General features: G+C 39.2%; 1 protein-coding gene across 3 annotated transcripts in view; it reads right to left on the bottom strand.

Moving 5' to 3' along the window:
• The window catches only part of plagl2 (pleiomorphic adenoma gene-like 2), a 61983-nt gene that overhangs the window by 15907 nt on the left and 31994 nt on the right, over positions 1 to 14082 (bottom strand). The window contains exon 1 of one of the 3 annotated variants that reach the window (XM_049580327.1): positions 1755 to 2079. The exons of the other annotated variants lie outside the window; for them this stretch is intronic. The gene's annotated coding sequence lies outside the window, so the exon portion shown is untranslated. Of the gene's footprint in view, positions 1 to 1754; positions 2080 to 14082 lie in introns of those variants that run through there. 3 annotated transcript variants of the gene reach the window in all.

Here is a 14082-nt window from a genome sequence, read left to right as displayed (position 1 = left end):
TACCAAAGCAAGTTAGATTGCCAAAGCTAGCCTTAGCTAAACCAAAACGTCCTTATCCTTTTTTTTTCTCCCTAGCTCTCGTCATAATTTAAAAATTTCAATTTAGTTGAACAGGCATCTCTGTAATTCAGTTGTTTACAACATAATTAAATCTGGCAGCAGCTAAATCGAGTCAACATGGAGAAAAATACAGCTACACTAGTCCTGCTAAAAGCTAACTTCTATTAGCTTAGCTCAGTAAAGTAATGGTAACAACCCTCACAGCTTTTGACTCCACCATAATACTAAATTTGGTGTGGTTAAATGACTTTAAATCATATACTACAATGTATTAAATTGTAGATTAATTTTTGTTTTGATATTAGTAGAAATTCCAATAGCTTGTAAGGACACATGCCAAAGCTGTGTCATTTAAAGTTTTTATCTGTGTGTTAACCTTTTTCTCATTAGTAGTTTCACAGCTTCAATTGCTGCCCTTATATAAGTGTGCATATATCCATAACAACAGAAATTAGTACTTCTGTATGATTCAAATATTTTCCCAACTTCAATGCAGAGTTTATCTAGTGCATTCACTAGGGCTCAAGTTTAAACATATTGAAAGTGAAAATGAACTCTCTTCATTTATTGAGAGCTTCCTAGTGCTCAGCATAACAAGGCACGTTCTTCTCTTCAATGCTATGAAGAGAGATGGATTGGATGCTTAGAACACACTTGGACTTTCTGTCTAAATCAGGTGATCCATGACAAATACTTGGTATTTGTTTCAGTGATGCTTTGCTCAAATCTAATGGATAATAAGCTAAGGTATAAACCCCCAGGTTTACTATGCTGGTCCTTTAGTACTCAGGCCCAAGAAGATACAGGGATAGGACAAAATTCATTTTCTGTGAACAGAAAACAAGACAGCTGTGTAAACTACCATCTATTCATCATCATCAAAGTAGCAGCATATCCAATTAAATTACAGGCTTCTACTTAACTGGTCCTGCCCAGACAAACAATGCCCACACTGACTCTGCTTCATCTCTAGATTACATAAAAACTAGACCAACGATAACATGAAGCTAGGTTCCAAAAGAGTGCTCCAGGAATGAGTCCTAAAACCTGAAAATGAGTTAGTACTTTTGCACTCCCAGTTACCTCATCTGGGTTTTTGAATGATTTTGGTTAGATGCATGAAATCAGATCTGTGGTTAACACAAGCTTAAGAAACTTCCATGACTTGTTCTATGACATGAAGCATGTCAGTAAATACCCCGCTCGTGAATTTTGAAGCTACGGGGCATCATCACACCCAACACAGCTTTACAGCCTTGTTGTGGTGGGGATGTTCGTTTATAGCCTGACATTAGCTTTGTACTTCTGGCGATATCATTTATGCATCAAAAATGATAAAAGTTGTGTTCATTTGTGAGGATTATGTTGCTGAACAAAACGTGCAAGTATCATAAACGTTTGTTTACCAAAGAGCTTATTTCCTGCAATACTCCAAAATCCAATGGAAAAATCCCTCTTGTTTGTACAATCACACTGTATAGGTAGAAGGTTATAGGTCAGAGCACACAGTGCTTTATAATGAGGGTTTTCCGCCAGCACAACTGCAGCCATTTCAAACCACTTATCACCCTTCACCGTCACTGCAGTGATCACAAAGTAAGAAACACACCACTGCAGAATGAACTTCATTCCAAAATGGCAGATGCCACTACGACAAACACTCCACAGCACATTCACATGGAACCTCTGCTTACTTCTCCTAATCAAAAACGCTGAAGGCAAGAATTGAACCGCCACTTTCCAACCGCCTGGGTGTCTTTGGTTTCTGTCCTGGATGAAAGAGCTTCCACATTCCTTTCCTCAGGGGTCAGAGGTCAGCCTCTGCACTGCCTGCCTGCCCGCCCGCCACGGCTCCCGCATGCTGAGTGACTGGTATTAACCCCTTCACTGCCTGCCGCAGCCATACTGTGCAACATGTGAGGAAGGTTTCAGGGTTCGTCCGATTCTTTGTGGTGTTGATGGCACGAAGCCGGGCTAAACCAGGCCAGACTAGAGCAGGCTGGTTGCCTCTGCAGAACCGTGATCCACATAGCAGGACGCTGTGGCTACAGAAGCAGCCTGACTAAACTATACAGTACAAACAAACTAAATATAGAAAGTGAGTTCACCGTTCGGAGCTTAGGTGACAACAGCCGCACTCGAGTGGAGAGGGGGTGGTGAAGTGTGTGTGTGTTTGTGTGTTTTTACAGTTTTTAAAGTTGTGATGTTAATTTGATGCTTAATTTGAAACCTGCATATGAAACTGTACATATTACACATGTTATTAAACAAAATGACCAGTGCTTCCACACCTGGTGATTATTTCTCAGTTTTAAAACTTTTTTGTGGAGAGTACTCAATTCTTATTTTTCAGAGGTGGCGTGTTGTTGTTTTTTATAGTTTCAGACAGCTCTTGGGTTGTTTTAGGTTGCCAGGTTGTTGTTTTAAGTAGGAAATTTTTAATAACAAATGTGATTCAAGATTTTACAGTCTCACTTCTGTTTCATACTTTGTGTAATATGTATTTAGTTATGTTTCTGGAAGTCATTGTTATTGCTGCATATCTTGGCTAGAGCGATAATTTTATTCCAGGTTAAATGAAACTAAATCTAATAATAATAGAAATAAATTTTTACTAAGATAATCATAATTATAATAATTATAAAAAAGATTAAATCAATTGTCAGTTTAAAACATGACAAAATTATCTCATGTTTTGACCTTTTAAAAAAAATGTATGACACAATGTAGAGGAAAGCATTGTCATGATTTTTTAAGAGTAGCTAACACAGCATCATAAGACCCCCATCACAAGCATGTTAAATGTGAACAAGATGTGCAAAATTCAGATGGACCTGGAGAGGGAGTGTGCCAAAGGAGGGAATTTTCAAGAGGAAATAAGACGTGATAGAAGCAGCCTGATAAGGATTGCGAGAGTGTGGGAGAAAGCTTCAATAAACCAAGTAACAGATAAAGGCCCAGCACAGTTAGACTGAGAGAGACGGGGAGCAGAGTGGGAGGGGGGAAAGTGAGGTGAACGAGGGAGGGATAAAGGATGACAAAAAAGGGAGGGAAAAACTGGAGTCACTTGCAATGTTGAAGTCAGGGGTCTCTGCAGCAGTCAAGTGACTCCAGAGAGCAATGAGGGCGGGTGGTGGTGGTGGTGGTGGTGGGGAGCAGGTCATGCTTTACTAACCACTTTGACCGAGCCTGGAAGCCAAGAAGGATGAAGGCAGCATGACTGCCATCAGCTCACTTCAGTTATGTCAGAAAACTTTACAGCAATTTTAAAAAATGACTTTACTATAAACTATACTTTTGGTGTTTATGGCAGCAGAAAGAACATATAGAAATGGATAACACAACTACTCAGCCAAAAACAGTTTAAATAATGAAGCAATAAATAAATAAATAGAATTACCGCCTCGTGGTTGTATGCCTCCATGCACCAGTCAAGTTGCAGTTAAAATTTACATCCCTGTCTGTGAAAGCATGAATGCACCACACACATCTTCCCTCCGTCAGCACAGAAGATCTATCTAATCAGCATAGTTTCAAGATTAGTGTCATAAATTCAATTTCTGAATGTCTCCCCTTCTGTTCCTGAGATAAGACACTGAGTAATGGCCAGAAAAGTGTTTTATGCAGAACATTATGATGTCACAGTGAAGTTGATCTTTGACTACTAAAATGTCATCAGTTCATTGTTGAGTTCAAGTTAACATTTTTGAAGAAAGTACCTTAAGGCATTTTTGAGATATCACATTCATGAGAATGGGACAGACAGATGTAAATCATAATTTATTCTATTAGACATTCATGTAAAATTTTTGTCATAGTTAGCGTATGAATTCTTGAGATATGGCTAAAAACATGTTTTTGTGAGGTCACAGTGACCTTGACCTTCAACTACCATTTTTAAATCACTTCGTTCCTTTGTGCCATCTTGAGATACTGTGTGCGTGAGAATGAGACGGATGCAAGGTCACAGTGAACTTTGACTACTAAAATGTCATCAGTTCATTGCTGAGTTCAAGTTAACATTTTTGAAGAAAGTACTTTAAGGCGTTCTTGAGATATCACATTCATGAGAATGGGACGGACAGATGTACGGACAGACAACCAACAAACATATTGCCTCCGGCCACACTTGCTGCCAGTGCGAAGGCATAAATATTCATTGTGTTTGTATTATTGGGTGAAAAGCATTTAGAAAATAACGAAAATGAAAGAAAATTGTTCAGCAAGAATTTTGAAATGTGATTTATTGTTCGGGGCGGCACGGTGGTTTGGTGGTTAGCACTCTCGCCTCACAGCAAGAGGGTTGCCAGTTCGATCCCGGGCGTGGGAGTCCTTCTGTGTGGAGTTTGCATGTTCTCCCCGTGTCAGTGTGGGTTCTCTCCGGGCACTCCGGCTTCCTCCCACAGTCCAAAGACATGCAGATTGGGGACTAGGTTAATTGGTAACTCTAAATTGTCCATAGGTGTGAATGTGAGCGTGAATGGTTGTTTGTCTCTATGTGTCAGCCCTGCGATAGTCTGGCGACCTGTCCAGGGTGTACCCTGCCTCTTGCCCGATGTCAGCTGGGATAGGCTCCAGCCCCCCCGTGACCCTCAAGAGGATGAAGCGGTTAGAAGATGAAGATTTATTGTTCAGGTCAACTATTGACCAAACATGTCAAACTTTTTCTGTTTCCAGCTTCTCAAACGTGACGATGTGCTGCTTTTCGCTTACACTTTTTTATACACATTTATATCTTAGTTTGGCTTAGTTTTACAGAATGAGTGATTAATCAGTATATCTAAACAAAAAAGAAATCCACAGATTATTGGTAATTGCAGTCATAATTTAGAGAACAGCTCTGGTGCATCAAATAGGAAAAAAGGCATATTTTTCCTGCACACCCAAATACAGCTGTAACTGCAGGAAAGAACCATCTGCAATTTAAAATCAGGGTTCCCCCAGCTGCTAAAATGTGAAATTCAGGGACTTCCCAGTACTCAAATTCAAGGACCGAACACTTCAATCGTTTGAGACAAGAATCAACGTTAATTACTGTTACAATGCTCAGAATTTTAATAATGAGAACAAGCAGGTTTTACTAAAGCTCACAGTCAACCGTTTAACATCACTGACGCAACTGCAGGAGACACACATGCAGGCAGTGACACATACCGTAGTCTAATTACTAACATTAAGTTAAAAAAACATCAAAAGAAATTTAATTTCTATTCTTGCACAAAATACATAAATTCAATTCTATTCTATCTCTATTCTATTCTGTCTATTTTTTTGTATTTTCCAAGACCTTCATTTTTTAGTCAAATTCACAAACTTTCCAGGTTTCAAGGATCCATGACAACCCTGTAAAATAATATGATTTTCTATGAAAGGAGTTGCTTGTTGTTGTTATCATTTACAATCTGCAAACAATCTGTTAGTGATTATTTTAATGAAAAATACTCTACAGAAAAAAAATACTCAAATGTCAGAAAATAGAAAAAAAACCATCAAAATTTCCCAGAGCCATCGCTGATATTTTCATATTGCTTGTTCTGTTCTACTAAGATATTACTTTTATTACTATGAGTTTCAAAAAAGCCTGAAAATGATAAATAATTACAGATCATAATGTAAATATATATATATATATATATATAAAAGATTAAATGTAAAATAATTAAGGATTTTACTTTAAAATGTAACATATTTATTTATTATTATATTATTTTCTTTCTTTGGTATTGCTGATATTCTGAGTTATCCTTTGGTTAATATTGGATAGACAGAAATAAGCCTTGGGCTTAGGCCTATTCCTTTTTCAGTTATTGACTGTGAGAAAATTTGTGTGAAATAATCGTTTGTTAAAATGGATGTAACCGAAATACAAAATATTCATTCATTCAATCATTTATTCATTCATTCATGATATAAAAAGCCACCTCCCACATATTTAGATGCAAAACAGTTAATGTTATTCATTTGTTGAATACAATGCAAAATATTCAAGTGCAAAGAAATTAATTTTTGTTTCTAGAGATGGATGAAAAATCCTAAGAAATTAGGATTATTTCCGTTTGGCTATAAGTGTGTAGCTATAGACTCCTGAAATCTATGTAAAGAGGAATAATAGAGTGAATGAATAAAGGCTCTGTCATTAATATGTGATTAAACATTTTAAATTGACTTAGCAGGAAACTATTATTAAACATGGAGAGGCTGCACACATAAATACAGAGTGTTCTACGTCTTATAGAAGTCTTTCTCTATTTCAACAGTGTTCCTCTCTGTCTCTCTCTCTCACCACCCTCCCTCCCTCCTCCCACCTCCTCCCCCAGGTTTCAGTTCCTCTCCTGCTTGTGAGCCAGGGTGAAGCTCTACACATGGAGGAAGGAGGAACACAAGGGTGGAGGGCAAGAGGAAGAGCCCCCCCCCCCCCCCCCTCCAAACCAAATCTGCCAAACCCTCACCCATCCCGACAGTTAGTCCCGGCCACATTGAGCCGGGATGTGGCCATAAAACCAGCAGCACTGCCCTGTCCTGGCTAAAGATAGCCCAGGCTGTGGTCTGGCTGGGGGGAAGAAGGCAGGGCTCATCTAACTGTCACCAAGGAACACCTTCACGACTACACTGCCTTCTTCTCCTGACTTTACAGCACTGTTATGTCACAGTGAAAAAAAGACATGCATTTTCCTTAACTGGTACTGTTACCATCTGATGTTTTCAACTCCATCTGAATGTATATGTCCTGCTGATTAAACACAATAGTGATTCAACCAACAACCAGCTAACCACAGGTTACTGATATGAGCACACATTGACATTTCTTGAGAATAAATGAATAAATAGGATAAGGTGGTTCTGTAAATTTGTAAATTATAATGGTTCATTACGGAGCTATTCTTAAAGTTAATACATTCATACCAGTTTTGGTCATCAGTGAGGATATGGGATAGAAACACATGACTATAGCAGTGATGCCACCAAGGGGTGGCCAGGGGGGCCACAGCCACCCTGATACAAGCTCTTAACTTTTAATGTTAAGTAGGCTTGTTCCCAGTAAATGTGATTTAAATTAATAACACATTAGAAACAGGATTGTTGTGGAAAGCCAAATGTTAACTGTGCTGGAAATAGTCTATTATCTATTCAAATAATCAGTGATATTAACCATAAGAAACCAAAGTACATCAATATGCGATTCTTAACTCCCATAGTGACATAGTTTGCAGCAAGCCTATATACCACAACAGCAAAACAGAATTCCAGAAATTCAGTTGTGGCTTTTGGTTTTGGTGTGTTACGCCATGCTTATCAGTGGCCACCCCTATGAAAAATCTTTGGGGATGCCACTGGCCTTTGGACCAATAGATTAGAGTCTAATATTCATGACACTCAGTGCAAATTGTTCCTAATATATATGGAAAGATGTACTGCTTATGTTTAGTGCAAACCAAAATTTCTAACATATCAAACAAGTTTAGTGTTACCCCGTTCATCATCTTAGTTTGGCCTGTTAACGTACTAACAGTTGCTAATAAAGTGCTGCAGGGATGATGTTTTTTTAATAGGCACAAAAGTCAGCATTGTCCTGGTTCCCTCGACAAAAAGTCTATGGGATTTTTCTACTGGATTTTGGATTACTGCAGAAAATAAGCTCTGTGACAGGGGATAACCAAAGTCAGTAGAATTCATCCACTGGGGACCAAGAACATCTGTACAAAATTCAAACACTTCAATAAAATCTAGTGGTTGTTGAGGTGTTTCAGTCTGGGTCAAAGGGCCAAACAGACTGACCAACATTGCCATTCTTAGAGCCACATCACTAGAGTCCTGTTTAAGGAAGGAAACATTTTTGTGGCAGAATTTATTTGTAGAGCCTGGAAGGGGAAACAAGTTCTTTGTTTGCATTGTAATGTTATGTGTAAGCAATTATGTTCTTGTCTGACCAATGTTTCACTACTCCAAAGTATTTTTGGGTGCCTGATAAATGCATGTGGACTGAGCACCTGTATGCACGATACAATAAATAACATACCCAGCTAACAATAACGAGGTGGTTGACATGAGCAGAAATTGCAGCTGGATAAATAAAATGATAAAAACAACCTCAATTCCAAAATTTAATCTACAGAAAATCAAACGAAAAGCACTCTATACTCTCAACTCAGCAAGCGTTTAACTGAAGACAGCAAAGAAATGCATTAAAGGTCTAGTGGTGAGATTGCAGACTGCAGATTGCAACCAAGTGAAACTTCTCCCATGTGCTGAGCATGTAGGAGAACTACGGTGGCTAATGCAAAAACACGAAAACATGTGTGGCCCTGCCTAGAGCGTGTATTTGGTGTGTTCATTCTGGATAAACAACATGGCAGAGTCTGCAGAAGAGGACCTGCTCTGTATGTAGATATAAACGGCACATTCTAAGGTAGCAAAAACAAAACGATTCTTTTTTCAGGTGAATAGAAACTAATGAAAACATAGTTATGCATGTTTTATATCATTTTTTGTCAACAGATGCCCCTAAATGCTACACACTGGACCTTAAACATTAAAAGAATGAAGGGGACAAACTTGTGGAACATGCCTCAGGGGGGAACTGCAAACGCTTCTTATCTTAACAGATAATCTACTGAGATTGTACAGTCACAGCCAGTAAGCATCAATCATCCATCTGCGCCACAACACAGGAACACATTAATGGTGTAACCACAGGCCATGGTGTCATTCATTAATCTTGTAAGACTGTCTCCAACACACTTGTTTGTACTGTGGGACACAACATCAGCAGAACATACTACAAAGCACAGTGTGATGGTAGCAGAACAAATAACACACATGGATGTTAGACATCCATTAACTAGCATTACTTGTTCAACAACTAATATATCCATCCGGTGTGTGTGTGTGTGTGTGTGTGTGTGTGTGTGTGTGTGTGTGCTGAGCTGGTGAGGAGGATGCAGGGGTCAGCCAGGTTGTCGGGGGTGACACTGAGTCCATGCTGCCTATTTGACACTGGGAATGTGTTTGTTAGTGAGACCGCAGGCCACACACTCTCAGACACACACATACACACAGATGCATGAACAAGTTCTTGCCTATACTTCCTACATGAATGCACAGGGCAGCAAATGTCAGTCCAGTGAAACCTTTAAAAACATGCACACATGAAGCAGCAGACATCCTAACTAACGGGAAATATTCATGAGATGAGAGCTGTAGTTTTTAGATACTAATAAATGAACTGTTGCTTAACTTTGTTAAAACAACAAAGATGCCAACTTCTGACAATGGATGCTGAAGTGGATCCAATTTGTCTGAGAATATGAAACACAATTCATTTTTTCAGAAAGACAAAAAACAACTGCTCAATGAGAGACTAAACTGACTTAGAGAAGCTTGTGTGACAGAGCTAGCTAGCAAATATGACATTAAACTCTAAATGTCAGTCAACTCCGGCTAAGGGAAACCCCAACCCAGAGCCTTGAAAGGCACAGTTCAACCCAAAATCAAAAATACATATTTTTCTTATTACCTGCAGTGCTATTTATCAATCTAGATTGTCTTTGTGTGAGTTGCAGAGTGTTGGAGATATTGGCCATAGAGATGTCTGCCTTCTCTCCAATATAATGGAACTAGATGGCACTCAGCTTGTGGTGCTCAGAGCACCATAAAAAATACATTAAAAAAAACTGAACAGCAATATCTCTTGACAGAAACCATGACCCGGCTACTGAAGATAATCCACGGACCTTATTGTAAGCAGTTTCATGTAGGAACTATTTTCTTTTTTTCTAAACTACATCCATCAACTGTATCACTATGCAGAATGAAGTGTGCATCTACTGCTAGCTCACCTCACACCACTGAGCGAGCTAACGTTACAGCTCAGCCAAGGAGGTCGCCATTAATGTTCACATCCTGCGCTGTTACAAGCGTGAGCCTCTCGTCCATGAATAGATGCACTCTTCCCTCTGCGTAGTGATACGGTTGGTGGGTTTAGTTTACGTGAATCTACTCACAACAAGGTATTATCTTCAGTAACTGGCTCACCACACAGAAGGAGGCGTGCACCTATGGCTAGCTTACCTAGCACTACTGAGCTTGGTAAAGTTACAGCTCAGCCAAGGAGCACAGCATTAATATTTACATCTCCCGCTGTCACAAACACGAGGCTCGTGCCTCATGAATGTTCACAGTTCCCTCTGAAACTAAAGAAAACTGTCCAAACCAAAACTATCTGAGAACACTTCAGATCAGGCAGAAATATCACTATTGTGTGGTTTATTGTTGACATGAATGATAACTTTACCACCTCTGACAAAGTGAAGCTCACAACCACTTCCCTCCACTTTTCAGGGGGAAGCATACGCAGTGTCAGAGCCCTCATATGTTAGCAAGAAACAGGGAGGCCAATCCTATTAGCAGGGTTAGGGAGGCAGGACTCATAGTAGAGAACCAAATCTGTTAACGCTTTATGTACCAAATACATTGACTAGGCACTGATGGACAACTGTGTTTTTGATCGGGACAGTTCAGGAGTCACTGGATATAGGTAAGGATATGCTCCTACTGTCCCTACCCAATTCTATGCCCTTGGTGAACTGTCCCTTTAAGCATGAATGGCTTACTAAATGGGCCCACCGGGCACAAGCCCAGGGGCTCAAAATGTCAGAGGGCCCCTTTGGCCTTCACTTGCAAAATTTCACTCACATTAACATGTACAACCCAGGAAGAGACTCAAAATATCCACAAAGAGGCACAAAAAGACCACAAGGAGACACAAAGGAACTGAAATGAGACAAAAAATAACCAAAAAAGACAAAAAAAAATTCTCCCAAAAAGACATTAAATGACAAAGAGATGCAAAAACACCATAAAGTCTGTGTGCCTTGCTCCTATGTAGGAGAGGTGGTGGGGCCTTTTGAATATCTGTGCCCAGGGACCCACTGTCTCACAATCTGCCCATGCTTTTAAGCCTAGACACTGTTTCCACAAATACGTCTGACTTCATCAGTCTAGTGAGGATAATTCCATTTTCACTTTGAAATAAGAGAGGATAAACTCTTCAGAGAGGAAACAGCGACTGACAGCTCCAAACCGCACTGATTCCTACCATTGACAATTAGCCCATAATACATTAAATAAATACTAAAGATGCACAACTACCTTAAAGTAAACACACCAACTCCTTTTAGCTTATCTGACTCATTCTTCCCCTTTATCTCGCATTTGTTTTGACCTCCTCCTCCGTTGCTTCCTCTCATCATCTTCCTCCTCCCTGCCAGTGTTTCTGCTCCTCCTTCATCTCTTCAACCCTTCATCCCTCACTCCTTTACTTCTGTGTGCCCTGCATGCCAATTCAAACACCCTGAAATCAGCCTGTGCTCATTAGGAGCCTCATCTTCTCCTCTTTTCTCTAGTCATTTCCTTTCCTTCGTCTCCTGCTGTGGTCACCACAGACCGTTTGGGAGGCACCTATCAAAATAAGCAGTCTAGCTTGAAGTCTTCCAGCGTTTGTATATGTGCGTGTAAAAGCTGGCACAGCCTTTGAGACATCACAAACACAAACCACATCAGAGTGTAATGCCATGTTAGTAGAGACGCTAAATTGTATCATCATCATTATTATCATCGCCACAACTGTCTTTATTATCAGATATCAGGCTCACTTCTCACTCTATTTCTCTCTGTCGGTCTCACTTCAAGTGCAGGCTGGTACCATCGAGAGACATCTGGGTAACACACATCCTTGCTTTAACGATGATTGGGGTTTGGTGGAGACTAATTAGAAAATTAACTGGCTCCACAAACAAAGACAAACAGGGCATCTCTTTCTCTCTTTCTGCACTAATTTGCAAAGAAAACAGTTGGGGGTGGTTGTATTTAGAAAAATCTCTCTCAGCGACCTCCTCTCATCATTAACATGTTGGCTTAGGCATTCTCTGAAAAATGATAGGATGACGGATGCATGTGCAAGTGTGAGTCAAAGCAGTCCTAAAAGATAAACACTTCAGTGTTAGCACTCTAAATCTTGTATAATCATACACTAAATTTTCAGCTAAATAAAAAAAATGCAATATTTTTGCAATTTTAGTAGACATGCTTCCGTTTTCTATCGTGACATACAGTGTGCATTTATCTTTTTTTACAGAAACCTTCACAAATTTAAAACAAGTTTTTCCTCACATAAGAACAATATAAAGAAAGTGATCTCCACCAGACAGAGTCCAGCTGCAACGCTGATCGCAGCCGCTCTAGAAAATGAATGCAGCCCCCATTGCCCAGTAAATTGTCCATCCCAGCTCCCTTACAGTCAAGATGACGGCAAAGACAACAAAAATTGGACCAGTTCGTCTTGTATCACGCCTTTCTGGAACATCATATATCGGGTATGGAATCAATCTTCAAATGCTCTGGTTAACTATGAGACCAAACTTTTCAATGTGGGTGAGTTTTTCAGTCACAACCACAGCCAAAAATGACTAGGTAAGGCTTGTTTTTAGCCAAGCCGACTGCCAGAAATGCTTTTTGCTCTATGCTTTTGCTACCTGATTTTATTGCTCACTTGTGCCCCTCACCAGCTGGTTAAGAGAAGTGAGGAGTCAGCAGTAAATGATGGTATAAAACAGTCAATAAACCAGATTTCACAAGATGTAGTTGAGCATACAGTCATATATGTGCACACAAAATATTAGGCTGATTGATCCAGTAGTTTGTGAGATTGGCTGCAGACAGACAGATAAACACATGCAAACACAGAACCAAAGGTACAGTCCCCTCCAGGCTTAGGAAGAGCAGATTTAAATCTTTTTTTTCCCCACATTTTCTAATCATCTGTATCACAGGCTAAGTTTAAGACACACATCACATCATATGTTTCAGTCTATGTGTGTTATTATCTTTTTAAGGGTGGACATTAATGGGAAGATATTTTACTTTAAGCTTAAGTAGTAATACCACAAAAATGTAAAAGTCTCAAATAGGCTAGTATTATTAGCAGCATTTGAGTTTGTTGTAGCTGGTAGAGGTAGAGCTCATTTTAATCTTAATCTTACTATTAAATAAACTACATAACACTGTTAACACTGTGCTACATTACAGAGAAATACAAAACCATACTAATGAATCTTCATTAACATAGGCCTATATGTTATCTACAAGTGCACCTCACACACTGAACAAGCCGCATGTTAATGATGCTGTCAGCAAAGCAGTAATGATTGTGCTAAGTGGCTAATGGGCATGTAGCTACTTAAATGTTTCAGATGATACGTAATGTTTGTAGTCAACGAATAATAGGCAAATTTTTGCCTGCAGAGTTTATATCTCACCATTTGTCCTTCAACTTCTCAAAATGATCTGACATGTTAATAGCCTGTGTAATAACTGCAGATGAAAGCCCTGTAAATTAGGGGCCGTACACATGCCGCATCTTTAACTTGATCCAGTCATATAGGTTTTCATTTGTTTTGACAAGGCACAGTTCCTAATAGAGTTTCATGGGTTTTTTGTTGTTGTTGTTGTTGTTGTTGTTGTTGTTGTTTTCTGTGTCTAAGCGACCAATGAAATCTTGCCTACTAATGACATTTGCTCAACTATTAGGGGACAGTCCTACTGATCATATATAAGAATAAGAATAACTTTATTCATCCCCAAAGGGAAATTCAATTATCTGTCAGCTCAACTATTATATGTCAAAGAATTATAAAGCCATGTTTACTATTTATCATTTGAATCTGTAAATAATTAGTATAATTGTCAGATAATTGCAGAGGAGTAAAAGTACAGTGTTTCTCCCTGTAATGTTGTGTAGTATAAAACAGAAATACTCAAGTACCTTAAAATTATACGTAGGTAAGTGGAATACTTTAGAAAATATATAGGCCATCAGCATTTCCATGTACACAACAGAGGATATTTATGATGTTTACATTTACACTAGTTAAATCACACTTCATTCTCTTTATTGGTAAGCAGTTAAAAAAAATCTGCCAAGTCAGACCATTAGCAGGATGTACTGTTTGCCTGCCAGAGCTTTAT

Source organism: Epinephelus fuscoguttatus, linkage group LG7, assembly GCF_011397635.1.
Source record: "Epinephelus fuscoguttatus linkage group LG7, E.fuscoguttatus.final_Chr_v1".
NCBI classification, from domain to species: domain Eukaryota; kingdom Metazoa; phylum Chordata; class Actinopteri; order Perciformes; family Serranidae; genus Epinephelus; species Epinephelus fuscoguttatus.
This window is presented reverse-complemented; position numbering and strand designations above follow the sequence as displayed.